At 36.4% G+C, this 27,389-nt stretch overlaps 1 pseudogene; it reads left to right on the top strand.

Annotated features, from left to right (window-relative positions):
• Window positions 1-5,254: 5,254 nt before the first annotated feature.
• On the top strand, window positions 5,255-26,456 carry LOC115419518 (dynein intermediate chain 1, axonemal-like; annotated as a pseudogene).
• Window positions 26,457-27,389: the final 933 nt, after the last annotated feature.

The raw sequence follows: 27,389 nt of genomic DNA, 5'->3' as shown, positions 1-27,389 counted from the left end.
CTGCAAAAAAGAAGAAGAATAGTGAAACTTAACCTGCAAAGACCCAGTGCTACTTTTGTGGCAGTTCCCAAATTATTTATTTTTTTCTATTTCAACTTTTCTTAAGTGATTTATCAGCATTTATTCTCATATTATGCTCAGTATTTTTGCATTCTTAAGTGAAAATCAGGTATTTTCCTGTATTTAATTTACTGATCATGACTGATGTCCATTAAAGCTCAAATTGACCCTCTGGTATCCCATCCAGCAAGGCCCTTACTAAGCACCAAGTGTGCCTTTTTGGCACACTTGTGGAATAATGTCAAAAAAAAATTTCATACTATTTGTTTTTAATTCTTTCACACTTTTTTCTTTTTCATCAACGTGAGTCGTAAATAAAAATACCAAATACTCAATAATTGTCACATTTTTTAACCCTTTAAATGTCATGTTTGTAATGTAAACAAACCTTTTTTTTATGGAAAAAACACACAAAAATGTATTTTTTTTCAATATACTACATAAAAAGTGGATCACATATTTGATTTTTGCAGCCTGGCATATGTCAATGATTAACAGCAACAATGGTTAATTTGCATTATTATTTTTTGTGCTAGGTCAAATGTTCAAAAATACTAGCATCTGTCACCAAGTGTGCCAAAATGGCACACCAAAAATCAAACTATTAAATATTATATATTGATTTATTTTTGTACTCTAATTTGATTTTATTTTTGTAAATCAAGGTCAGCCCTAATTGTGCGTATCAAATGGAAGAAATAGTGCGTTTTAGGCACACTTGGGAGACAGATGCTAGTCTTGTAATTTTCTTTGGTTTACAAAGTGCAAATTTTAGTTGGTGGCCAGAATTTTAAAGATCATGCAAAAATGAACAACTTTTGAATTCTAACCTTATTTAAATTGTGAAAAATAATATGAAGTTTTTTAACACGAAGTGCAGTGTGCCTAAAAGGCGCACCCGGATACTGGAGGGTTAAAGTTGAGGGTTATTATATCGAAAACAGAGAAAATGGAGGAAAAAGTGATTTCTTCAGTAAATTATATCATTAATTGAACATAAAACCAGTATTTCCACCCACTGTTATTGAACAAATACCATGGGTTTTACTGGTGAATCAGTGTTGTAGAAGATGATGTTGTTTGCATGTTCACTACAGAGCCTCTGAACGTCCAAATGGGTCATATCTGATGACCATGAAAAGATGAAAAACTGCATTTTACACAAATTATTTACATGTATTGACAGGATTAGTGGATCAACAGTTATTTAACTTTTTATATCAGTAAATGATTTTGGTCACCAGTGTATGTTTGGGTCTTTATGGGTTAAATGCACTCATGAACTGACCAAAATGCTTAATTTTAGCTTCTGGCGCTAGTACGTAGAAATATGAAAAACACGTACTATTGCAGCAATTTCCATTAAAGCAAGACATGAAACTCTCCTTCATGTCACTTTACAGGATGAGGAGGATGTGGAGATGGTTGATGGATGGGATGAGTGGCCTCATGGGAAAACGCCTTTGAAGCCTCCAGACCAGCTGGAGCTCACTGAAGCTGTAAGAAATGAAACCCTGTTTAAATCCATACAGCTGCACAGACTGTGTTTTGACATTTGGCTCAGACTCCTGACTCCTGCTTATGTTACCTTATTCTAATCAGACCTCTTCAGCCTGATTGTTTAGTTAGTGTCCTTTTAATTAATATTTATTCAAATGAGACAGGCCTGTTTAACTATGCTGTTCTTTGTTTGATTTCTTATGATATCAGGAGTTAAAGGAGGAAATCATAAGGATCCTCACAGCAAAACATCCTTCAGGCTCCCAAAAATATTGTTCGCTATAATTTCAAGGTAAAGAATTTATAATATCACACTTATTTTACATCACACTTACTTAGTATGGTTTTCATAAGTCTAGGTTTTAGCAGAAAGACTATGAAAACATACACACAGGAAAATAAAATGAGTATTTGTATACTGTTTGGTGTTTTGAAATATTTTTTTTATATTTTTAATGTTGTTTCTTATGGAAATTATTGGTGTTTAGGCTGTTATAGATAAATTATGTGTGCGTTAAATAGAGAGAGAGCTGTTTTACTGGAGGTGAGATTTACTTTTTGTGCAAATTCTGCCATTTGTCTTGTATCCAATTGCCAATGACCTGCCTGAAGTCACTGGCTTTGTTTTTTTTTGTGTTTTTCACTTTATGGCAGGGAAACCTTATATTTTTGTGCACCATTCAGTCAGGAATTAGTTGTTGCTGTTTTTTTACCTTTACCACAAGCTATAAAAACCATGAAATCCTCTTAAGCCATTTGAAGATCTAGTTGATAATTACTCTCACATCTTATTACTGTAACAAAGTAAACTTACTCAATCTTGGTTTTTATGTTTCATAGGAGGTGTCATGGATCAGATTGCTGTTCAGTTTGTCTTGGAGAGCAGCCTCCAGCATCTACACTCTGATGAGGCGCGTAGACTCAGGGCCAAGGAGGGTCTCCTTGAAGGTAATTCCTGAAACGTGCTGCAATAGTATGGTGTATTTACAGCAGAAAAACAAATTTAATAAAAAATAAATAAGTAAATAAATAAATCTTTTTTTTTTGTCTCTCTGTCTTTTTCCTTTCTCTTCTTCTCACTTATTTTCAGTTACTTTATTATCTTTGGTCATACCCCTGACTTTTTGAGAAGCCCACATCACAACATTCACACCATATACACATCTTATACACTTCATCAAACACAAAACATTACACAACCAAGACAGGACATTGATTTATACTACCTGGTCAGTCATACATTTTATTTCTACATTACATGCTATAGCCTATATCCTAATCCCTAACCACCCCCCCACACACACACACACATTATGACTTAATGTAAATATTGTATATAATTTTACATAAGTTTCCTTGTCACTTGGTGTCGCTTAAATAAAGGTTATGGGAGAAAAAAAGTTACATTTAAAGATATATTTTTGTGCCATGTAGTAGTACTGTCTTTTGATTTTTTTTTGTTGTAATACATGCATAGTACCACAGGGTGTCACTTTTGTCATAAATTGAATCAATTACCTGGAGTTTTAAAAGAATGAAACTATATTTGCAAATGTTGCACACTTGCAACAGTATAATTACCCCCAAAAAGTGAGTTTATTTTCAGAATATTAAACTATCTATCAATGTTTTTGTGCAGAGACTGCAGTAGTTGACACTGAAGCAGAACCAGAGGAAGAGAAACCTGAAACCACGATAATAAATATACTTGAGTTGATCGAAAACCAGAACAGTGGTTTGTGCTGGACAGTGTAATGTATTTCATGTTTCACGGTGCATGACAGAGCCTGACAGAGCATTTCTTCAGAAAATCAATTCACAACTCAAATTGCTGTGACTTGACCTAAAAAACTTTGCTGTGTTGGTTTCACACAGGCCACTCCAGTAGAGGATGGAGGGGAAATAGAGGAAGTAGGGGAGGAGGACAGACCAGACAGTGTTTCGTCCAAAGCTAACAAATAGGAGGCGAAACTTACAAATCAGTTCAACTTCAGTGAGAGACTCTCAATAAGCCACTTAGGGTAATAAAGAAACTTCTTCCAGTAGAGGAGCATATTATCATAACGTACTTTTCTTTACATAGAAATCAAAATGTTTATGTTTACAAAGGAGTTGTTGGAGTGTTGGACAGTGAAATGTGTCTGCAAAACATTATTTATAGCTTACTATCACTATATTCAAGAACTGTTGCTATTTTTCTGCTGGAAAGCTGTTGCCAAACCGAACCTCTTCCAATATATTACTGTCTCAGACAGTAATTCAGCTGTGTATACTATGACTTATATTAAAGGCTTGTTTTGGCCAGGCTTGTCTTCACTCAGTAAATAACTCCTCTTCTTTTGTTTCAATGGAAGATCTGTGAGGATGAGAAGCAAGAAAAAACAGACAGCCATACCATCAAACAAGGAGAATGACAAAAGATGATGACAGAGACTCAGGTATCTCAACTGCCTGCCCACAAAGTGGCATTTTTACCGCTAATTATTCTATTAGAATTTGAAATTTAAAGGGATTATATGTAGTATTTCTACTTTCAAATATTAAGATGATTTAAAATTATCATTAGAGTGATGAATATAAAGGGCTATGAACTTATACCAAAGATGCTAAAGTATTGGATTGTAGAGATATGAACTGAATATATTTAATGAGTCACTCAACTTCTAACCAAAGTGTCAGAAAGTGATGAGATGAGATGAGATAAGATGAGATTCTTCCCCCTACTGTTGCGAGTTCAAAACATTAATGCTACATATTACCTCTTTAACCCATAAAGACCCAAACAGTCACCGATGACCAAAACCATCTACTGATCTAAACTGTTTAATACCTGTTGATCCACTAATCCTATCAATACATGTAAATAATTGGTGTAAAAGGCAGTTTTTCATCTTTTCATGGTCATCACATATGACCCATTTGGACGTTCAGAGGCTCCATAGTGAACATGGAAACACCATCATCTTCTACAACATTGATTCACCAGTAAAACCCATGGAGCTGAATCAATGACAGTGGGTTTATGTTCAGTTAATCCTATACTTTGCTGAAAAAGTCACTTTTTCTTCTGTTTTCTCTGTTTTTGATATAATAGCCCTCAACTTTAATCTGAGCTTTTATGAACATCCATATGATCAGTGTATTAAATATAGGAAAATACCTGATGTTCACGCAAAATACAGAGAATAATTTAATAATAAATGGCGATAATTCACTTCAGAAAATTTAAATATAGAGAAAAAATATTTTGGAACTGCCACCAAAGTATTTCTGGGTCTTTATGGGTTAAATTTACCCTAGCTACTATCCCTTAGGTATTTTTTGTTTGGATGCTTTAGTGTTAACAACATCATCAACAAGGAAACTTGAATATTCTTTATGAATATTACACTCTGAGTAAAGATTATCATTCAAATATGAGCATTTTTCAGTCAAATATACAGCTCAACTTACCTGATATTTAATTTATAGAGTGAGTGACGCCATCGCCAAAGTGTTAAGTCATCAAAGGTATTGGATATGAATGTGCAGTCTAAACCAAGTTGATGATGTAACACAAAGTTTGATCCACTGGAAGTAAAATTACATCAATAAAAACAAAAAAAAAAGTTGTATGTGTCACTTAATAGATATTTATTTTGTCTCTTTTCTTTGTTCCATGTCATGCATTTAAGATTGTAAATCCTTTGCAGACATGTCAGATGAGTTCAGTGGACACAACAGGGCTCTCCTCCTGCTGTGGATGTTCTAGTATGGCAAAGCAAGACTGTCTGTTACTGCCCTCTGCTGGTCAGTTTGCTTATCCAAGCTGTCAACATTCCCTTAGATTTATTTACTGTACAGCAAACTGAACAATGTACAGCTTTTAAGATAATTATTAGCCTACCCACCTGTGTGTTTTATGTAGAAATTCTCTTTTATGGACATTCAGTATGAACTTCTGATCTTTTTTTATTTGTTTGATTGTTTCTTCATATAAGGGTGCCTTGTTGAGAAAATTTTGTTAGCATTATGTTGCCAAATTTCTTAAATATTTTATGTCTTTTACCCGATTTTTAAATTTGCACTACATTTATGACAACTGTTGATTTTTAGTGATTTCATATAGTGGTTTATTGAGAATTTCCATAGCTGTATATATCTACATGTACTGAAAGGGTGAATATGCGGCTGCATCTGTCCAATATTTTAAAATAACACTAGTAAACATATCTATTTGTGACTGATGTGATGTGATGGCAGAATGACTAACTGATGCCCTTGTGATGAACAGGAGTAAGAAGAATCAAGACTTGTTTGCTGTAGGAATGGGATCATGTAAGTACACGAGAAGACAGATTTCAGGTCAAAAAGGGAACCGATTTTTGTTGTTTGTGATGGAGAATTCATCCACACATTCTTATACATAGTTTTCTTATTGTTTAAAAATGATATGGTTGTTAATAGTCATTTTCTCAGAAATTTTATGTGCATTCGACCTGTTTTTTGCATTGTCCTATCTTACATCACATTCATCCCTGTCCTGTCCAGACGACTTCAGTAAACAGGGCCAATGCATGCTTGTTTTCTACTGTTTGAACAACCCTGCCTTCCCAGAGGGCATCAGTCTCACCACTTCTCATATCTTGTGCATTGACGTCCATGATCAGCTTTCCCACCTTATGGCAGTGGGTTTCTATGACGGCTGTGTGGCAGTCTACAACTTGAAGAAGGAGGGAAAGATCTGTTTACAAGGGCACAGCAAAGACTGACAAGCACACTGGTCCTGTCTGGCAGGTGACTGCAGGGTGTAAGGCAGGAGTTGGAGGTGTTAAGGTATTAGCAGTAGGTGTTTTTTCATTTATTTTAGCCACCATGTCTCTGTTCTGTGTACTCTCAGCTGAAGAAGTTCCTTACACCAGTTAACTGGGAATGCAAATTAATTAACTTTCATATCAGTCCAATCCCATATGGCTTTGTACTTACAGTATATATTATTTTTTATTTTTTTGCATGTGTGTATTTTTTGCACAGACCTTCAGTTTTATGCAGATTTTTTTTTAAATATCAAAGTAGCAATATTCTGTTGTGTATCATTCAGGCTCAATGGTAAAATGATGACATGGACAACAAACACAATTCCTATTCTGTTTCCTCTGATGGCCAAGTCATGACCTGGAACAGTGTTAAGGTTAGCTACAGAAATGTGTTAATTCAATGTCATTCCATATGTAAGACACAACTGAAAGTTACAGGAGTTGAAATCAGGTGGAAAAAAACAGCAGAATTTATCAGATAAGATAAGATACAACAAAACTGGGATAGCAACTTCTTGAAAGTAAATTACAAAAAAAACAACAAAAAAAACCATATCAAATGGAATGAATGAAAAAAACAAAACAAAACCCAGAAGGTCCAGATATTTTGTTTTCTCTCAGACCTCTTTATTTTTCCTTCCTTCATTTATTTTATGTATTTATTTATTTGACTTCAACTTGCATCACAAATGTTGGTATCAACCAAAGCTATAATAATTCACTGCATAATGGACATATACTGTATCTATAAATTATATGAAACCATGTCACTCAGGTTAAATGAATATAATAAATAAATCAATGAAAAAAGTGGAAGGGAGGTTAAATATTGCATGATTATTTTGCAGATTCACTTTTCGTTTTCTACTTTTGCATACAGTCCTTGTTTATGTACTTATTTTCTTGTGGATGTGCTTTATATCTGATTTGATTTGATCTGGTTTGTTTCCTTGCAGAATGGGCTGGTTTTCACAGATATTATTAGACTGTTACTGAATGATGCTGTCTCTGAGGGGTCACAAGCTGCACAGGAGCTCATGGTGGGTGAGGATTTTACAAATTAATGCAAACCCCCTATTACACATGTCTTATCTTAAGTCTAGCACAGCGGGCCAGTATCTGTGCAGTTTGTTTCTAATTGTAGTGCTGGTGCCTCTCATTCACAGCTTGTGGAACATCATTTGACTTCCATAAACAGATTGACTATCTCTTCCTAGTTGACACTGATGTGGGGAGACTATAGCAGGTATGTATGATGGATTTTAAATGCTGGATTTTATAGGATGACATTAATCCCTTGTACAGTGACATCAGTCATCTTGCTGACATGACATAGTAACTAGCTGGAAAGAACCACAGCATATCTTATGATACATCAAGATTTATTTGTCACAGCGCTAGTGATACAGTATGATTCAAGAAAATGATTTTTAATAATACATTACAACATGCATGTAAACCAGTAAAGCATCACAAACATAAAGAATGCACTGTGAATGTTCAGTTTAATTTAAAGGGGTCATATTTTGCTAAACCCACTTTTATTAGTCTTTGGTACATTTATTTGTGTATTTGAGGACCTTAATAGTTCAAAAAGTTTAAATTTGAACCCTCCAGGTGCTGCAAAGGTATTGTTATATTAATTTTGGCAAAAACTGAGTGGATTTCTACAACCCCTTTCAATTCCTTCTTAATTTGTTACGTCTATAACTAGTTACATCATGGCATTTGCACATACAGGGTGGGGAAGCAAAATTTACAATGAACATTTAGTTGTTTTTTCTCAGCAGGTACTATGTCAGTTGTTTTGAAACCAAACATATATTGATGTCATAATCATACCTAACACTATTATCCATACCTTTTCAGAAACTTTTGCCCATATGAGTAATCAGGAAAGCAAACGTCAAAGAGTGTGTGATTTGCTGAATGCACTCGTCACACCAAAGGAGATTTCAAAAATAGTTGGAGTGTCCATAAAGACTGTTTATAATGGAAAGAAGAGAATGACTATGAGCAAAACTATTATGAGAAAGTCTGGAAGATACTATTAAAGAAGAATGGGAGAAGTTGTCACCTGAATATCTGAGGAACACTTGCGCAAGTTTCAGGAAGCGTGTGAAGGCAGTTATTGAGAAAGAAGGAGGACACATAGAATAAAAACATTTTCTATTATGTAAATTTTCTTGTGTCAAATAAATTCTCATGACTTTCAATAAACTAATTGGTCATACACTGTCTTTCAATCTCTGCCTCAAAATATTGTAAATTTTGCTTCCCCATCCTGTATAAGGTCAAGACTTGCGACAAACATTTCTACTACTGAGAAATGGGACAGAGTAACACAGTCAACAACCTGGAGGAGGCGGGATGTGAAGTGGCTCATTTGCATTTAAAGGGCCAGCGCTCAAAACGACCTTTAGTCGTGTCATTAGTCAGAAACAGGGTTGAAGATGGGCATGTGGAGCTTAATTAATGAAGAATTCAGACCCAAGCATACCATTTACAGTTTATGTAGACGACAGGGAAATGTTTTAAAATGCATAATTCCATTTTAAAAAGCAAAATATGACCCCTTTAATTCAAAAATTGCTCTCAATGGAAATTCCACCTATGAATATGAGCTCTGCAGGCTCTTTTAGGACAATGCCACTTAACTGTGACCTTCAGCTCATTGTTATATGTTCTGTTCTGCCAAATTTACTTCTGTTAATTCACAGTCATTGCTTTTATATTGTGTTTTTTTGCAGCACTAGGCTTCTGTTGTATATTGTGTATAAAAGCTGAGTGTGCACCAAACAGCATACAAATACAGTTAGCAAACAGCTAGTGAATAGTTTGAAGTGTTGATGAATTTGTGAAGAATGAGAAACAGAAAAGGGAGAGCTGATATTGAACTCGCATTAATCAAGCAATCAGGCAAATACAAATGAATGTTCACTGTTTATTTACAGCTGCCTTGAAGTGCCTAAAATCATTGATTACAAATTTAACTGCTTTAAAGGATTATACTATTTCTCATTAAGTCAAGTAGAAATGTATTTATGTTGTTTTGCACACATTTACACTACGATTCACTCATACATCATTCATTTAGGTAACTCAGTAGAGATTTGAAACTTGTTTTAATCAGTATTCCTTCTCAATGGTGATAATCCTAGTATTTCTATTATACACTATACAATATCTTATTGTTAGTAAATCATAAATTACTGATGACTGAGAGGAAAAGACTTAAGTGGGTTTCTGGTTCATGGAACAAAAACAAAAGCTTACATTTGTTTTAATGATTTTTTTTAAGTCATATAAATGTTGGTGGTGATGATTGGGAAAAACCTAAAGTGAGTCCCTTTATACAGTCTATTAACGAGACTGGTATACCTGGGCCTATCCCCTGATATCTGCCCTGAAAAATGGAGGCTCATTTGTTTGTCGTGCAGTAACATAACAGATATCCTGCTGGCTTTGCACCCCAGAGGGTGTACAAGCTAAAAGGTTTCCAATAATAGTGTGTGTGTGTGTGTGTGTGTGTGTGTGTGTGTGTGTGTGTGTGTGTGTGTGTGTGTGTGTGTCTCCTATACGTGTCCCATTGGGAGACCCTCAGGCTTGACATTAAGTATTTAATGAGTCTTCTTAAGCAGAAGCTCTCTCTGGCCACATCAGACAGCTGGTTGTTTTTGGCTGGCCTCCCACCGTCTGTGCTTTTTTTAGCTCATGTTCCTGTTGCTGTTGAACAACAAAACATGATACATTTGTTATGAAGTTAAGGGATAAAATCTGATGGCAATATTTAATCCAGAAGGTCCAGCCCTGAAGAGATTAAAACTGTCACTGACTTCATTATCAAATATTTAAAAACCATTTCTGCTTAGCCTTGGCTTTTGTATTAGTGATTGAGTATTAGTAATGTCCCAAACAGATTTAGTGCAGTTTTATTTTTTTAGTAAAATTTTTCAGGTAGATTTTTAATTTAAATTTAATTTAGTTGTTTAAAAAGTCTTAAAAGTGCAAAGAAGTTTTTATTTTGGGGAATTTACCTTTTTTTAAGTCTTACTATGCTGTATAACAATATGATTTTTGTAGTATCGTGACAGCATATTGTATATGATTTACGAATCCATTGTTGATGAAGCTTTTGCCTACTCCCTTTCAGGCATGACTATTATTACTGTCTATACTATATTTATTTTGTTGTGTTTTTTTGTTGTTGCATGTCTTAAATAAACACAAAATGAAATGTCCCATGTTATGCAAAGCCATTTTATTATTGTACATTACCCAAGGAAAGTGAAAAGTAACCTGATTTTACCTACAAAATTATTTTTAGTTTTACTGGTAGTGGGACAATATCAAGAAAAAAATGTATTGGTAAAGAAAGGGCTGTGTATACTACTTTTGATAAGAACTTTAATATAAACTCACACATAGGCCTGACTCCTGTGAAGACACACAGACATAAACACGTCCAGTACCTGTGATAAAATATGTTCTCTCAGTCACTTCACGGATTAGTGGCACAGAAACCCCAGAGGGTGAATGATTAAAATCTTTCAGCTACCTGCAGGTCCACAATCCACTGTCAGAGCTCAGCAGTGTAACAGCTGTCCCCTTCGGCCATGAGGCTGGGTTGCTCTGGGTTGTCCAGTCAACTTATCACTGCAAACCAACTCTTTTCTCTGTGGTTCATTTGATCAAACACACTTTTAAACCTGAGTATTACTCGTTTTGGGTCTTCAAGAGTAATGTCACTTTGGAAGTTTTCTTTCAACTTGTGTCTGAGAACGTAAGATATTTGTAAGTTTTCCTCTAGTTGGGCTTCTTTCTTGTGTGTCCTTGAATTTTATAGAAAGGTAAAAGTATAATATAAAGTATAAATACAAAATCACTGCATCACTCATATTAAGTCTGTTGTCAGGACACACTTACTCTTTCTGATCTCCTTAAGGTGGATTTCCTCCTCACTTATGCAACTGCCTTCATTTTGTCTCAAAAAATGACAGATTTTAATTAGCATTTTTTGTGTTATGGTATAATTTTTCTTCATGCATAGTCAAGGCAAGGAATTTAAGAAAGTTGGTATGCCTGTGTTATATTTTTGTGTGCATATAAACTACAGCAGGTAAATGTACATACTTGTCATAGCTTGATGAATACAAAAGGCCAGTTCTCAGATTTCTTTTTTTTTCTTTTCTTTTTTTTCTTTTACTTCAGGTGGTAGTAGGTAGCAAATGGGTTGCATTTAAAATGTTAAACATGAAAGATTGTGTTCATGTGTTTAGAATTTTTGTTCATATTAGGCTTTTGTTATCATTCTGTAGTGCTCAAAGACATACCCCACCCAGTTCCTGGAGACTTATGATGCCCACAGCATGGCAGTGGATGCTGTGAAGTAGAACCACTTCCAGCCAGTGGTTTTCATCTCGTGCAGTTCGGGCTGGACCATCAAGATCTGGGACCATACCATCAAGTAAGACACTCCACATTGTATAAAAAGTTTTAGATGAAGTTGTAGTCTTGTAGTCTTATTTTACTTGTACTTGTCACACACAGTATAAAGTTACAACTTTGTAGTTAATAGAGGGTTCCTATGCAAGTATGGAAAGTATGGAATTTGATTTTATAAATTTCCAGGTCTTGAAAAGTATGGAAAATGGAAACTAATGTATGGAAAAATATTCATGTTTCCAAGACTGTTACCACTGTTCTATTTTCTAAAACATAAAATTGTAAATGTCTGAAAAAAAGAACTGGCTCGATCTGATTTTTTAAGGCGCTTCCTAGCACAGCTAAAATGTTAGCATGAGAGCACATACAGTAGGCTACACATCCCAGAAAACATTTAGGCAGGTTGACAAGTTGAATGCCCAGCCTTCTGCTCTCATCCTCCTCCAACCTAGTTTAAGGCCCGCCCAGGTGTCGTCAAGTTTCACTGCTGCTTCGACAGACAGGTGATGTCCACACACTGTTCGAGCTATTCAACATGCCTTGTGTGATCGTTGGCAGAACTCATAATGGGTAGATGTAAATTCTCTGACGATTGGCTCATAAATCCCAAATATAAAGACTGGTTGGCTGGTTGGAATTTTTTTTACCAAGACATCTGGAAATTAGGGTCTGGAAAAAGTATATAATTTTGAAATTTCAAATGTCTATGAACCCTGTTAATAGTCAATAGTCAATATGTTTTTCTTTCTCTGTTCATTTGGTCAGTTACAAGCTTTTTAATTAAGGTGGTCACTTCATAAACATAGTAGATGAGGGTAATGCTGGTTCCAGCTGGATACTACCACTACAAAATGTAAAAAAGGAGAAAAGTAAACCTTCTCTGAGCAACTGTAGAGACATAGTGGTGCTAAAGGGGGGACTAGATATAAACAACTGCTTCTAGTGTAACACAAACACAATGGGTCTTATTTTTCTGTTATTATATACTAATTGGAACATAATTATATAACTATATTTCATTTCTGCAGTTAGATCATGACCTTTAACATATTTTTAGAGCATATAAAAGTAACTAAATAAAGTGGGCGATAATATTCATCTTTAAAATGCTGTGGTTGCTTTTGTAGTTGCAGCTGCAAAGGTTTTACTGCATAGTGCATGTAATATCAAGGATAACAACAAATGCTCTCCCTATGTACATTAAGTGAAGAAGAAAATAACCATCATTCCTGTAATCTTTCCATAATAATACAGTATATTCATCTTTATTACCTACTTATTCTCATTATGGACCCAGTGTAATTTTCCTGGCTTATTTGACTAACACACTGTGCCTCCCACTTCTTGTCAGCACAGGCAGTTTGACTGAATAATGATAGTAATCATCTGCCCATTATGAGAAACAGCGTATTCAAGAATGATCCATAACATCCTACAGTTGCAAGACATATTGTTTCCTGCAGATGGTCTTACTGGATAAAACAACTTTTTAAAACTCTTCACCACACTGATCAGAAGTGTGAAAGAACTGAAAACGCTGTGGCAGAGCCGGTCCCGAGTAGGACTCTAGGGCCGGTTGCTGACTGAGATGGCTACATTAAGTCGGTTAATCACTCAGATGGTTAGCTCAATAAATTTGCACCTCAACCTAGTGATAAACTTGAACATAGTTTATCATTCCGAGCAGCTCTAACCCAAGTACTTTATCGGCAATGGTGTATTTCTCTGGATTTATGGCATCTGTAGTGTCATGCAGTGAGAAACAGTGTCCTGAAAGAGTTCGAACCAGATATATTAGCTTTTGTGACCTCATAACTCACCTATGGTAAGTAGAAAAATTGAAAATGTCTTTCATCTGAGACCCATATTGTACAAAACTAATAGGGAGACTGGGACAAAGAATAGGACCAGTTGTGGTCATGTACACCTACTGTTACATTTACTAACATCAATGCAATTTTTTAATGTTCAACTCTGTAAAAATACTTCACCTTTTGGAATCGGAAAACTACATACTAATTACAGATTTAATTAATGGGAGTAAGCATGCAAAAAATATGCGCAGACACATAATCTACATGTAAACTAAACTTCATCTACACACCTTTAATTATATTTAAAGATCCGTACTTGATGGACACCAGCGATATGAAATATGACATTTCTTCATCTTGGTTCCAGCAGTGTTTCCAAAGTTAATAATGTGAAGGAACAGCGGGCAGGAGGTTTCTGTTTGATCTCAGCATATTTTCTCTACCAACTTCTGTTGAAGCACTACCACCTAGATATTTTGTAACTAATTACCTCGAATGATCGTCTAAAGATGGTCTTACACCAAGAGGAACGTGTATGAATAAATCAGATGAAGATGCAAAATGTCTAAAATAGAATTAATTAAGTTAATAACATTATTAAGATTAAAAGTACAGATTTGGTTATAAACACCATCTTTCACTGATCAGCAGCAGTTTTCACTTCATTTGAGATGATGCTGATTTCCCACAGTGTTTTAATGCATGCCCAGAGTTACAGATTTCCTGTCTGATTTGTGTCAGTTCCCACATGTTGGAAATGTTGCTTGGGTACCTTATTCCTCCACTGTATTTGCTGTTGTCACCACAGATAGAACAGTAAGAGGCATTTTCACTTTTAGGATCTGATTTGCAACCAAGAACCCCTCAGATATGAAACTGAACTATACTACATAAAAACTGTTATGCCTTTTGAAATGTTCAGCAAAATTTCACAACATCTTATATATTTACTTTATTATAATCCCTCCTCTTTGATGTTCTGTGTCAAAAATTACACAATTTTTTCCACAATTGCTTATTAGTTCCAAATATTGGTCATCTGCCTTCTCGATGTTTTCTCACTGATGTTTAATACAAGTGTCAGCCCACCAAAAAAAAACAAAACAAAACGCATTGGTCATTTGTCAGAGCTATAGTTATCATCACCACCACAGACACGCTGTGCCCTTTGATAACAACAAATCTTTGATGACGATTAAAATCACCTGACAGGACACGCGAAAAGTCGAGCAGCAGCACTGTCTCACACCTGCAGCCTGTTTTAGTCAACTCTGTCATAGAGCTGACTTAACCCTGCCTGCAGACATTCACTAAATCACAGATTAATGCAGAATAGCCTAAGGTAATTGAGTTTGTTCAAACATAGTTTCTTGTAACAAAGGAAGCTCAGTGGCCTGCCGGTGGGTATTGATTCCAGCCAGAAGCAATTTCCGTAGATGCTGTGTTGCTTATCTCCACATATTTTGTAAGTATGGCTGCAAGCTGTCCTTTGCACCAGTCTGAGCCATGCTATAATAGTCCAGAGTGTTGTGTCTGACACATTTCCATCTAGTTTGCCAAGTGAAGTAGAGTGACAGTGACAGAGAGGAAATGAGAGCTGAGCAATTTGATAGACACCTTATGTGATAGTGTGTGTATGTGTGTGTTGTCATCTCCAGGGCTAGGCTTCAGTCCTCACAGGATGAAGACATCACTAGTGTTCCAACAGTTACACTGTACATATTATTTACCGCCAAACCTCAGCCGTTTTAGGCAGTGGAAGTGCACATCAGTTCTATAACAAATCCAAAACCATAATCTAACTCCATAATCCAACATAATCTCCTGCATTCATAAAGCAAGGTATAGATAAATACACCCATAATAAAGCAGCACTTGCCATCTTCTATTAAAACTAGACCAAATGAAATGACTTTGCTAGAAAGCATATTAAGTCCCATGTGTATTGTAAATTATTCTGTGAAACTAGATCAAAAGACGTTTTCAGCAGCTATTTAAAAAAAAAAAAAAAAAATCTCATTTACAGCTCATCAGTTGGCATGCCTATTACGAACACAGTGTCATCTCCTTTTTGAGCAACAGGAAGGACAGAATGTTAAATTGCAGTTCAAGGTCGGCGTGGCTTTTTTTCTCAGTGCACTGAACTGAAAATTGAACCTTATTATTCAAGAAAAGTGTTGTCTCCCTTGTCTGGTTTTAAGGAGGTGCTTGGGTAAAAATAGCTGAGACTGTGCTGATACAGAGCCAGTGATTAAATGAAGGTGTACTGCATTTGGGTTAACTATAAATGCTATATTTTGAGATCATTTTTGAGAATTTGAGTCTCCTGTAAAGCTGGCAGCGATACATTATTGAGTCATTGAGAGAACAGTTTTTTCCATATTTAATCCAAGACAAGGCTCCACAGATTTTATTGAAAAAATGACAGCCACTTGTTATTACCAGAATACCCACATTTCCTGCTGCGGTCACAGTGCATGATGTTAATCAGCATAATCTTCCCCAGGATAGCACATTGTTTGCTGAACATTTCTTGTTCTCTTTGACAAGCATCTCAGAGCTTGAGTGACTCAGCATGAGTTGTGCGCGACTTGACACGTATTTACTGTTGATGACAACCTGGCCTGCTGCTGCCACCGCCACACTGTGAAATGTCAGAGGCACAATGGTGTATGTGTTTGTGGGTGAGTGTGTGTGTATGTGTATACAGTATGTATGTGCCTGTGTACATGTGTTCATGAGGGTAATGACTTGCCTGGCAGGCTGACGTGTTAGAATGACACTGAGTTGTGTGGTGCAGACAACTATCGAGTCCCTGCCTCTCCATCTGAACTGACTGTTAAAGAACTAAAGTGTTGGAATAAAATAATGAGACACCCAGGGTCATCCCTCAATGATCACACTAAAATCCTTATTTGTTTCTAAGCTGCTCCTCTAAACCCTGCAAACCTTCATCAGCTCACATTGCATTTGTATGTCTAGTCTGAGATGATCTAGTTTATCCATTTTTTGACAAATTACTTTAGAGCAATAAGCATCAGAACAGTGTGCAATACATTTGTTATGAATTTAACCCATAAAGACCCAGTGCTACTTTTGTGGTAGTTCCCAAATAAATTTCTCTCTAGATTTCACCTTTTTTAAGTGATTTAACACCATTTGTTATAATATCATCCTCTGTATTTTGTGTTTTTTCAGTGAAATCATATATTTTCCTATATTTAACTTACTGATCATGTAGATGTTCATTAAAGCTCTGATTAAAGTTGAGGGTTATTATATCAGAAACAGAGTAAACCAAAGAAAAAGGGATTTTCTCAGCAAATATATCATTAACTGAACATAACACAAGTGTGTCTATTCACTGTCATTAATCAGATTCCATGGGTTTTACTGGTGAATCAACATTGTAGAAGATGACACTTTTTCCATGTTCACTATGGAGCCTCTGAATGTCCAAATGGGTCACATCTAATGACCACGAAAAGATGAAAAACTGTATTTTACACCAACTATTTACATGGATTGATAGGATTAGTGGATCAACAGTTACTAAACATTTTATATCAGTAGATGATTTTGGTCGTCTTTTTGCCTTGATAATCAAGTGTGGGTGTGTGTGGATGTGATTGCAAATATATGTTTGTCAGAAGATATAAAATTATTTTCTCTCCTCGTTTCACAAATGTCACTGTGTCCTCCACTCAGTTATAGCTAATCAGGGTTACCGCGGGGTCTTAAAAAGTCTTAAAAGTCTTGAATTCACTAATCTGCATTTAATACCTTAAAAAAGTCTAATAAAAGGTATAAAATTTGATATGGCAGGTCTTAAGTTATGTCGGCATAAATTTGTTTGCTGGATTTTGTATAAATGTGTCTGGAAAATGTCCAAGATGCAAAAAAAGTAATGCTAGTCTACTCGGTTCTACCTGACAATTTCTATTGAAATTAGGAACCAATTTTATCTAACTTTGCAGCCCAGGCGTTGGAGTAAATAAATATATTTTCTTAAATTTTTGGAGTCATGAATTTTTGCCAGTATGGCTGTGAAATGGGCATTAAATTCTATTCTATGTAGTCTTAAAAAGGTCTTATAAAGGTCTTCAATTTAACTTGTAGAAACTCATAGGAACGCTGCTAATGTTAAATTAGAGTTCTATATATCTATATACTGTATATAGCCAGTCGATAAGGGTGGGACCTTTCTGTGTGGAGTTTGCGTCTATGGGCTTCAATGGGACTGAGTGGAACAGTTTTTTTCATTGCTTCAAAACTGGACGGTAATTGGATAAATGCCACGATGTTGTCCCGCCCCCGGACGCCGGGCGTCTCTGGGGGTGAATGGAGCTGTGGGCGGAGCTCGGCCGGGCTGGACGCCAGAATCCCACGTGCTGATTGGAGGATCAGTCGAAAGGCTGAATCCCGTTTGATTGACAGCTATTTTGAGATCTACTCCTTCACTGAAACAGTTCAGTTTAATACCGTCGCGCATTCTGCTGTGAAATCAAAGAAACCACTACGAAATTACTCGTTCATTTCTTGCACTGTAAATAAAACACACTCATTGGACTTCCTTGTTTCAATTTAACGTAATTTCAGCGTTTTCTTGTTTCAGTTACATAATTTAATCATTTCTTGTTCGAGTTGAATATCGTTTTGTAGATAGTTAAATCAATCATACTGTCAGCTAGGTCGGACTGAAAGGAGCATCTCTTGTTTAAAAAGGCTGAAGTCTTACACCCACAACACAATGGGCCAAGGCAATCTAAGCAGCCTAGCTCTGCTGGCCATTGAGAGGACACTGGTCCAGTCCCTGAAAAAGACGCCTACTTGGTACGATAAGGCCACTGACCATTTTCTTAACCCTTTCATGCACGAATTATGAGAACCTTAGTCAAGATTTTTTTCTTCAGTGTTTAGCCATGAAAAAAACAATGCGATCGAGTTTTGTTTTTTTTCTATGGAGTTACAAAAATATCCATGTATTTAATTTTTGAAGTAAAGAAACGTGTTTAAAATCCAATATCAGAAAATGATATGGAAACAATGAAATAAAAACATTTTTAATGCTGCTAATCTGATGTGTTCTCACATTTTAACATATTCTAATGCTAGTAATTACTCATTTCATGGAGATAATATGCAAAAAAAAACCTCCTTGTCTAATAAATAACAATTGATTTACACTCAAACATGTTACTGCAGATCAGGTTTATCAAGAACAGTAAAGTTACAGTAATGATCTGAATTACAGTGTATGGGATGGTGCATAAGCATCCACTGTGTTGGCTGATATGGAACTAAAACAACAAAACCCGTTAATATACAAGAGAACAGCTGGAGAAGAACTGTCCACTGGAGTGGACAGTGCATGAAAGGGTTAAAAAGGAACGTAGGGCCGAATGTATGTTTAAATAACTTGGCAATTTTTTAATTTTTATTTTTTTATATATAAGCCGACAATGAGCTTCCCCTGTCTGAAAGACAAGCAGCCGTCACTGGTCCAGGGTGTACCCCGCCTTCACCCATAAGTATCTGGGATAGGCTCCAGTGACCCCCGTGACCCTAGTGAGGATAAAGTAGGTTCAGATAATGAATGAATGAATATTTATATAGCAAATAAAAATATCTAGATTAATTGATTGAATCAGATTCTGCTTTGAGTTGCTTTTAAGAAACATTGTTGTATACTTTTAGTACCTTTTAAATTATTGATGGTGTTTTACATGTATGTTATTAGTTTGGTGATTTATGTGTGGTTTTAGAACTGCATTTTATTGTGTTTTATGTTCATTTTTAATGTGGATGTATGGGTGAAATGTCTATTGTCTGTAACTTCTGCTGTTGCTGTCTTGGCCAGGACACTCTGGCAAAAGAGAATTTTAATCTCAATGAGCTTTTTTCTGGTTTAACAAAGGTTAAATAAAAAAAAACAAAAAACGCTGTAGATAATGACTGTAGTGATTGAGGTCATACATTAGTAGAGAACCAATTACTATGATGTTTTGTGTGGCACTGATACACAAGGACCGCATAAAGCCATAGTGTACCGACCACAGCCATCACAAAAACAGCAGACTGTGTTTTCCAATGGGATCATTTATTGCTGCAGATTGTCTAAATGCACTTAGACTGAAAGAAGGATCTCTGGTCTGGTTCTGTCTGGATATAGATGCCTATCCTTTTGTATTGGGGCTGTCAGCACACACACACACACCCCCCCATATGGACAGAAGTGCACACTCATTGAATTACTGGAAACACCATTCCTTACACCAGATGGTCCACTTTGTATCCCTGCAATGGCTTCTGCTCCATCTTTGTACTTCTCACAGCAAAACACACACTGAACATCATAAGGCAGTCTGAAACAACAACTTTGACTCACTTGCAGAGTGACATTTACTTCCCGCAACCTTAATATCATGGTTGACAGGATGACTTTGCTGGATTTTATTTCACCACCTCGGGCGGTGTTGTTGTGGTTGTTACATATTCATGAAATATCATTTAAGTTAAAGGTCACGACTGTAAAAAGAGATTATAGAAAGAAGATAAACACACACATCACTCATGTTTTCCAGGTTCATGTTTTCGATCTCAGCATCAACAAATATCGGGCTATGTGCCAGCAGACAGTGGTCGCCAAGAAGGAAACCAAGCTCAGTCACAGCAAGTTTAATCCTGTCCATCCCATCATCATAGTGGGTGATGATGAAAGCTGTGTCACCAGCCTGAAACTCTCCCTAATCTTCGCAAGACACCCAAGGTAAGAGTCTTATCAGGTTCTGCAGATAGAGATTAGATCTTTCTATTAGATTCCAACCTTTGCTATTTTCCTCTCCTGCTTCGTTGTCTTTATAATGTCAGTGTTTGTTTGTTTGTTTGTTTATTTATTTTGAATAGAACATTAAAATCAAACCAGAAAAATATTTGTATAAAAAAAGTATAAAAATATGTTAGCACATACAATGTAGTTTTGTCAATACTGCAGATTAGTTACCAAATCTGGTGCCTCTGCTACTGCTTTAGATAAATGTATTCACCAATTGTTAATTTTGCATCTGTACAGCCTGTTCTTTCACCTTATCGTATAAACTTCCCCTCACTACATCCATATATGTATTCCACTGCCTTCTGTAACTCACTCAAATCCTTTTTTTAATAAATCAAAAATATGCACCTAAAGCTCAATCCTAACATCTATCAAATCTCATCTTCCTCTGTTCCGTCACTGCTTCCTTATCAGACACTCTCGGTATTCGCTTTACCTTCCCCTGCTGAAATACCTGATTTAATTAAAAAAATCCTGATCATCAACTTGTCAATTAAACCCCCTTCTGATTATTCTTGTTAAGATCGCTCTTTTCTCTTTTGCCCCTCTCATCACACACATAATTCACTCCTCACTCAACACTGGAATTCTCTAAAAACAGCTGCTGTTACTCCCATTCTCCTGACACCTGGTGCAGATCGTAATGACCTCAATAATCTTCATCCTCTTTCCAATCTACCATTCCTCTCTAAGGTCTTTGAAAAAAACGTGGCTTCTCAGCTTCATGCTCATCCGTCATGCAATAATCTTTATGAGCAATTCCAGTCTGGGTTTCATCCTCTCCACTCCACTGAAACGTACTTACTCAAAATCACTAATGATCTCCTCCTGGCATCTGATTCTGGTCCTCTGTCCATTCTTATCCTGCCTGATCTGAGTGCAGCCTTTGACACCATTTCATACACCATCGTCCTGGACAGACTTCATACTGTTCATCACACATCATATCTCTCTGGCTGCACTCATTCAGTTCATTTGGTTAAAGTCCTTCACATTGCGCACTCCCCCACAGGTGTGCCCCAGGGCTCTGTCCTGGACCCCTCTTATTTATCATTTACACACTCCCCTGGTCACATCTTCCAAAAACACTATATTTTTTTATTAGACCTTTATTTAACCAGATAGAATCCCACTGAGATAGAGATCTCTTTTACAAGGGTGACCTGGCCAAGAGGTCAGCAGCACACGCCATGAAAGAAAACAGGTTTTACAGACAGGTAGTAACAGTATATTAAAACAAACAGTAATAATATTGTAATAACAGAAAGTTAGACTTTTTTTTAAAGTGCAGTTGATGAAGTGCAAAAGTTTAGTTGAGGTCATAGCAATTTAAAAACACAGGCATTGTCTGATTGACTCTCGCTGTCTTGTCCGTAAGTTGGAGCGAAAAGCTTGAAATGACATGAGGTGTGGCATTTTCAGCTCCACTTGAAGTGTATTCCAAGCAGAGGGGGCGGCCAAGCTAAAAGCTCCCTCCCCCAATTCAGTTCTAACTTTGGGCACATTAAATAGTATAGATTACATTGCTACATGGATGACACTCAGCACTACATCTCAACTAAACCTACCCCCACCCTTCCTTCTTCACCCCTTTCTGACTGCCTCCTTGAAATAAAAATTACTTCATATGTAATTTGCTACTTATTGGCATTAAATCCACTTAAACCAAATCCCACAATTTCACATTATCCATTGACAGCTCTTCCACCTGTGCCTCCCCTCAGGTAAAGAGTCTGGGTCTCATCTTCAATAGCACAATCTCCTTCATGTCTCACATTAATAACATAAACCAGTTCGCCTATTTCCATCTTCATACCATCAACCACCTGCACCCCGTCCTCACACCTTTTGAAGCTGTCATACTATTTCACTATCTGATCACTTCTCGGCTCAAGTGCCTACCGCAATAATACACGCAAACCATATGGCCATAAGACTGAAAATGGAACTTAAGACGGGGGACAATAAATCTTAAAATGGGGGGCTGGGGGGAGATGAATAAAATGGGTAGAATAATACATAACAGCGGAGAGAGAGACTTCTCCATAAGTACTGCAACGTATGTATTTCTTTCACTCTCTCTCTTTCTCTCTCTCTCTCTCTGATGTCTTCACAACTAACTTATGAGTAACGGAAAATTTAAGCTTGACAAAAAATAGTGATTTGAATTATATCGTGATACATATAGATTTTGTCTGATATGAAATAAATATCCTGATATGATTTTTTTTCCATATCGCCCTGCCCTACTACCCTCAGATCTCTTTACCCATCCGCCTCACCTTCCCCTCTGCTTACCTCACTACCATCACTACAGTATGGAATTCACTGCCCCCTGCCCTCCGCAAAACCCCCCTGATGACCATATAGGTGGTGTGGGTGGCTGATGATCCAGCCATTCTCTGTATTTATTATATTTTATGATCTTTTATGTTTTTTAATTGTATCTCTTTGTATTTAATTTTATTTCTGTATATTTCAGCTTTTATCTGTACCTGTTATCTTTTATCTGTGTGATCTTGTGTGTGAAGAAAGGCACCCATAAATGAAATATATTATCATTATTATTATTAATATAGACTGTTTTATCTGTAAACAATCTGGACGCATGTATGCCCTGGTGCATTATTCATGACTGCCACTTGTTCAGTGTCAATGAAGGGAATCAGATGATTCATTCTTTGCAGTTTTGACCTCAAGCTAATTATGCTAAGTACCAATGGAATGAAGCCCAGACCCCCACCCCTTTCTAGCAAACTCATTATCAGTGCTATTAATTTTCTATATTCCTCCATCCCTTTCTTGTTTAGACCAGTTAAAAATTACCCATGGAAAAGTAGAGTGTTCTTCATTGATGATCAAGCTCATTACAAAGCTTTTAAAGCTTGTTATAAAAGAAATGCTTAAACCTGCAATGAATAATATACAGTAATATTATACATACTGAACGTATGGAATATATTCTCAGGTATTGCTGTAGAGACCATTTTCTATTCAGTGACTATTGTTAAAAAATACTGCAATATAATATCAACAAAAATGCTAAATAATAGTATGTTCAGGCAAACACAGGGTTCTATTTGTAGCTATACAGTGAAACAAAAATATTGCACTTTAGTCCATTCTCTATTGATGAGTCATTGAAGCCTCTGTTGCCACTGATGACAATGGTTAATGAGCTGTGGAGTAATCACAGTGCCTCTACTAAACACAGGAGGAAACCAAATGGCACACTGAGTCACAACACTTTAATCAGTGCCCATTTAGACACTGTAGCTCAGCAGCCTCTCAAGTTTTCTTTCATGTAATTCACATTAGAGCATGTAACCTACAAGGAATTCAAATGACTATTGAAATATACGCTTATAATCCAACATGTTTTTCTGCATGATTGAAGTTATAAAAGGTAATATCTGGACATAAACAGGACCCACGCAGCTGATTACTGCTGCATTGTATATATCAAGTCATAGAGTTTGTATGATTTCAACATCACAACTCACACATGCATGCTCACTAAGTGCCACCTCATTAGCAGCCACAGACTGTATCTCCAAAGTGTACAATTGGGAAATAATTGCACAATTCAGCACCACCAACAGTGCTCAGAGCATTTTGGAAACAAGCGCAGGAAGTAAACATCAGGCCCAAAACTCATGGCCAATAGTATCATTAATATGTGTCATAAAATTGCCACAGCAGCTCAATAAAACTAGTTAAATGGGCACAGTGGTCTTTTAATATACCCAAAATTTTGGCACTGTGGCCTAGCAATCTGTGCTGAATATCAGTAGCAATACATGTTGTAGTCCTTCAGTTAAAGGCCATGTAACGCTGCTGACAGTGAGGGCTTCCTCTTTGAGGGTTTTCAGATTATTTTTGGTGTCTAAAATGAAGAAGTCAGGAAACATAACACAAAGTATGTGAAACTGACATTTGCTGTGAGTTGTTCCTTGTTAAGGTGTGTTCTAAGTTCTGAGCGCTGTCTGTGCTGAACTGAACATTTACTTTCCCGTTGAATGTTTAAGGGCTACCATTCCAAATGAGGCTGTGTTAAGACTTTATAGGCCCTCGAGTAAGTGTTGCTGTTCTGAAGTGTTTGTCTGTGCCCTCTTTTATTTTATTTTTTGGTGTCGAGAACTGTACTGTAGATATATGAGGTTTGGGAAAAGAACAATTTGTGAGAATAATTTGTGAGAATAATTAACTAGAGGCCTCACAGCAAGAAGGTCCTGGGTTCGATTCCAACACTGGTCGATCGCTGTGGAACCTTTATGTGTGGAGTTTGCATGTTCTCCCCGTATCTGTGTGGGTTCTCTCCAGGTCCTCTGGCTTCCTCCCACCATCCAATGACATGCACTGATAGGTTAATCGGTTAATCTAAATTGCCCATAGGTGTGAATGTGAGGGTGATTGTGTGTCTCTATATTTCAGCCTTGTGATGAACTGGCGACTCATCCAGGGTGTATATATATACATGTTTTTTATTTTTCATTTTTCCATCAGATATGTTATTTTGTATCAGGAGTGACAAATGCAATATAAATGCAGCATTGTGCAATATTTTGTAGTGTTTCCTGCTTCCTACAGGAGTATCACATATATCAAAGCATTTACCTGTATTCTGTTGAGATCCAGATAATGAGTAAACACTAAAACCTAAACAGCTGAGGCTTCCTTTCTGTATGTCTTACTTGTCGACTTTTTACTGATTTTCCTGTATTTGGTAGGGCAAACCATTAAGGCAGAATAGAAATTTGGAAAAGAAAAGAGTACGCCAGTGGAAGTTTTTTTTCAATGTTAAATTCTGGATTATACCCAGTCATTTTTCCTCTAGGCCTATGTGGGGGGAAACTTTATTGAGCCATTCATCATAAGTGAGATATTATGTTGCTTTGAGGTTTGATGTGCATTTGTTAGGGGAACCCAACTGTCTGTCTGGATTAGACCACACACTGAATCTATTCCAAACTTTAAAATAACTTCACTGTGCGTACCACAGTGTTGAGGGCTGAAACAACCACTGAATATTAAACAGTCCTTGCACTATTTTGATATTTAGTGTGGAAGAATTTATCACACTTGCCTAGTTTGTACTAGTAGGATATGACAAAGCTGTATAGACTGAAAAATGAATGGGTTTAAAACATCTTTTTTCAGTAAATAACACCATCAGCCATAGTTTGTTTTTATCCCATTTTCCAGCTGCAGTCAACCATGTGTGCTAGCTGAAGCACACTAATGCTTTTGGAACAATTTAGGCCTATATTTCTCTGTCTACATCCCCACCATCTGTAGTCTAAGAATAACACCTTCTCATGCTATTATACATGACCTACATGTCTCCAAAGACACAATTTATTTGGAATAGCCTTGTTCTTCTTGGCAGTTTGAGACGCATGTCCTGCAGTAGGTAGAATTTGTCCATCTAACACACAAATTCCAGTATGTAGGTATATTACATCCTTATTACAATGTTTATATGTAAGTGAGTCAATGCTTAACTTGTAGAATGATATCATATTAGGCTTCTTTCATCAAAGTCGAAGTCAATCATGAAAAGACAAGAAATAAAGAGAGGCCTGTTAAATATTGACAGAGGTAGAATGTATTCCTGCAGCGCTACAGGACAAATGTTGGTGTACTTTGCTCACACGACATCTTTGGAAGATTGTTTTTAATTTGCCCTTTGCATTGGTGCCCTTCAGGCAGTGGCTCTGTGTCTCCAAAGCGATATGTATGCAATATAACCACTCTGCCATTATTGACCTCACATCCATTTCCATTTCAGTCTGATTGTGTTTATTCCCTTGTTGTTAACTGCATGCCTGTGGGTTTGTGGTCTCTGCCAATGCTCAGAAAGCATAAGGTCAAGTCATTTCTGTTATGTGTTTGTGCATGTATGGGAAGAAGCGTCAGGAGCTGCCTAAGGGTCCAGAGGTGGAAGTAGCACAGATGGAGCAACTGCTCAGTGTGCTGAGGGAACCAGTGCAAACCACTGTTTAAAATGATGGAGTAAAACAATATAGAGTATAATTTTACTGTATTGTATTTTACTTAACATTCAACTACAGTTCAATACTTTCGTCTTGAGTCTTGACATGGACCCTTTTTTATTTATTTATTAATTTTTTTTACCTTTCTTGACTCCACTGGCACACAGTCAGAAATAAAATAAATAAAAACATACAGGATCAATTTATCCCAAGTGAAAACTAGCAAAAGTTTAACTTTATATTTTGTCAATGTACATTTTTTTAAAAAGATAAAGGAAAAGATATTCAAAAACATTCTCATTACATTAAGACTGCCTCGTCATTTCTTTCATTGTCAAGCCCTCAAACTATCTTGTTTTACACAAACCAATAAAAATATCTGTGTGCTTCTATTTGCAAATTAAAAGCAAACAACAATGCAACTGTACATTTTATCAATGTACATTTTCAACAAAAATACCACAAAATGTTTCTAGTCTTCTTGATCTGTTTCAGCAGTACAGTCACAAAAAAAGTCTGTTAAAAATATTTATAGGGTGGACTTAGCTAAACAAATACACGTTTATATGGTCAGCTTGAATTTTCCAAAAATGTACTTTTAGCACCAGGGTCTTCAACTATTCATCAAGTCTATCTTTTTTGAAAATTGGCAAAGCACCATGGTCACACAGCCACAAGACAATGCATGCAGATGGGCTTGTCAGTTTTCGTATGCAAACAGGATCAGGGCATTTGCATATTTTACTTCAGAGAGTTAGGGCCAGTGGTTTCAGGACTGAGAGGAAGGTTTTCTTGAGTGCATCTAGGACTGATCTGATTTGGAGGAGCTTATCATTAAGTCCTGGCTAAGTAATTATCAAAGAAGGGAATGTACCTCAGAATCTGCTCAAATCTGTTCACTGGCATAGAATCTGCTATCAAATCAAGATGAAACCCTTCTTCT

This window comes from Sphaeramia orbicularis, chromosome 5 (genome assembly GCF_902148855.1).
Source record: "Sphaeramia orbicularis chromosome 5, fSphaOr1.1, whole genome shotgun sequence".
NCBI lineage: Eukaryota > Metazoa > Chordata > Actinopteri > Kurtiformes > Apogonidae > Sphaeramia > Sphaeramia orbicularis.
The sequence above is the reverse complement of the archived record's forward strand: the minus strand, read 5'-3'. Positions and strand labels throughout refer to the sequence as shown.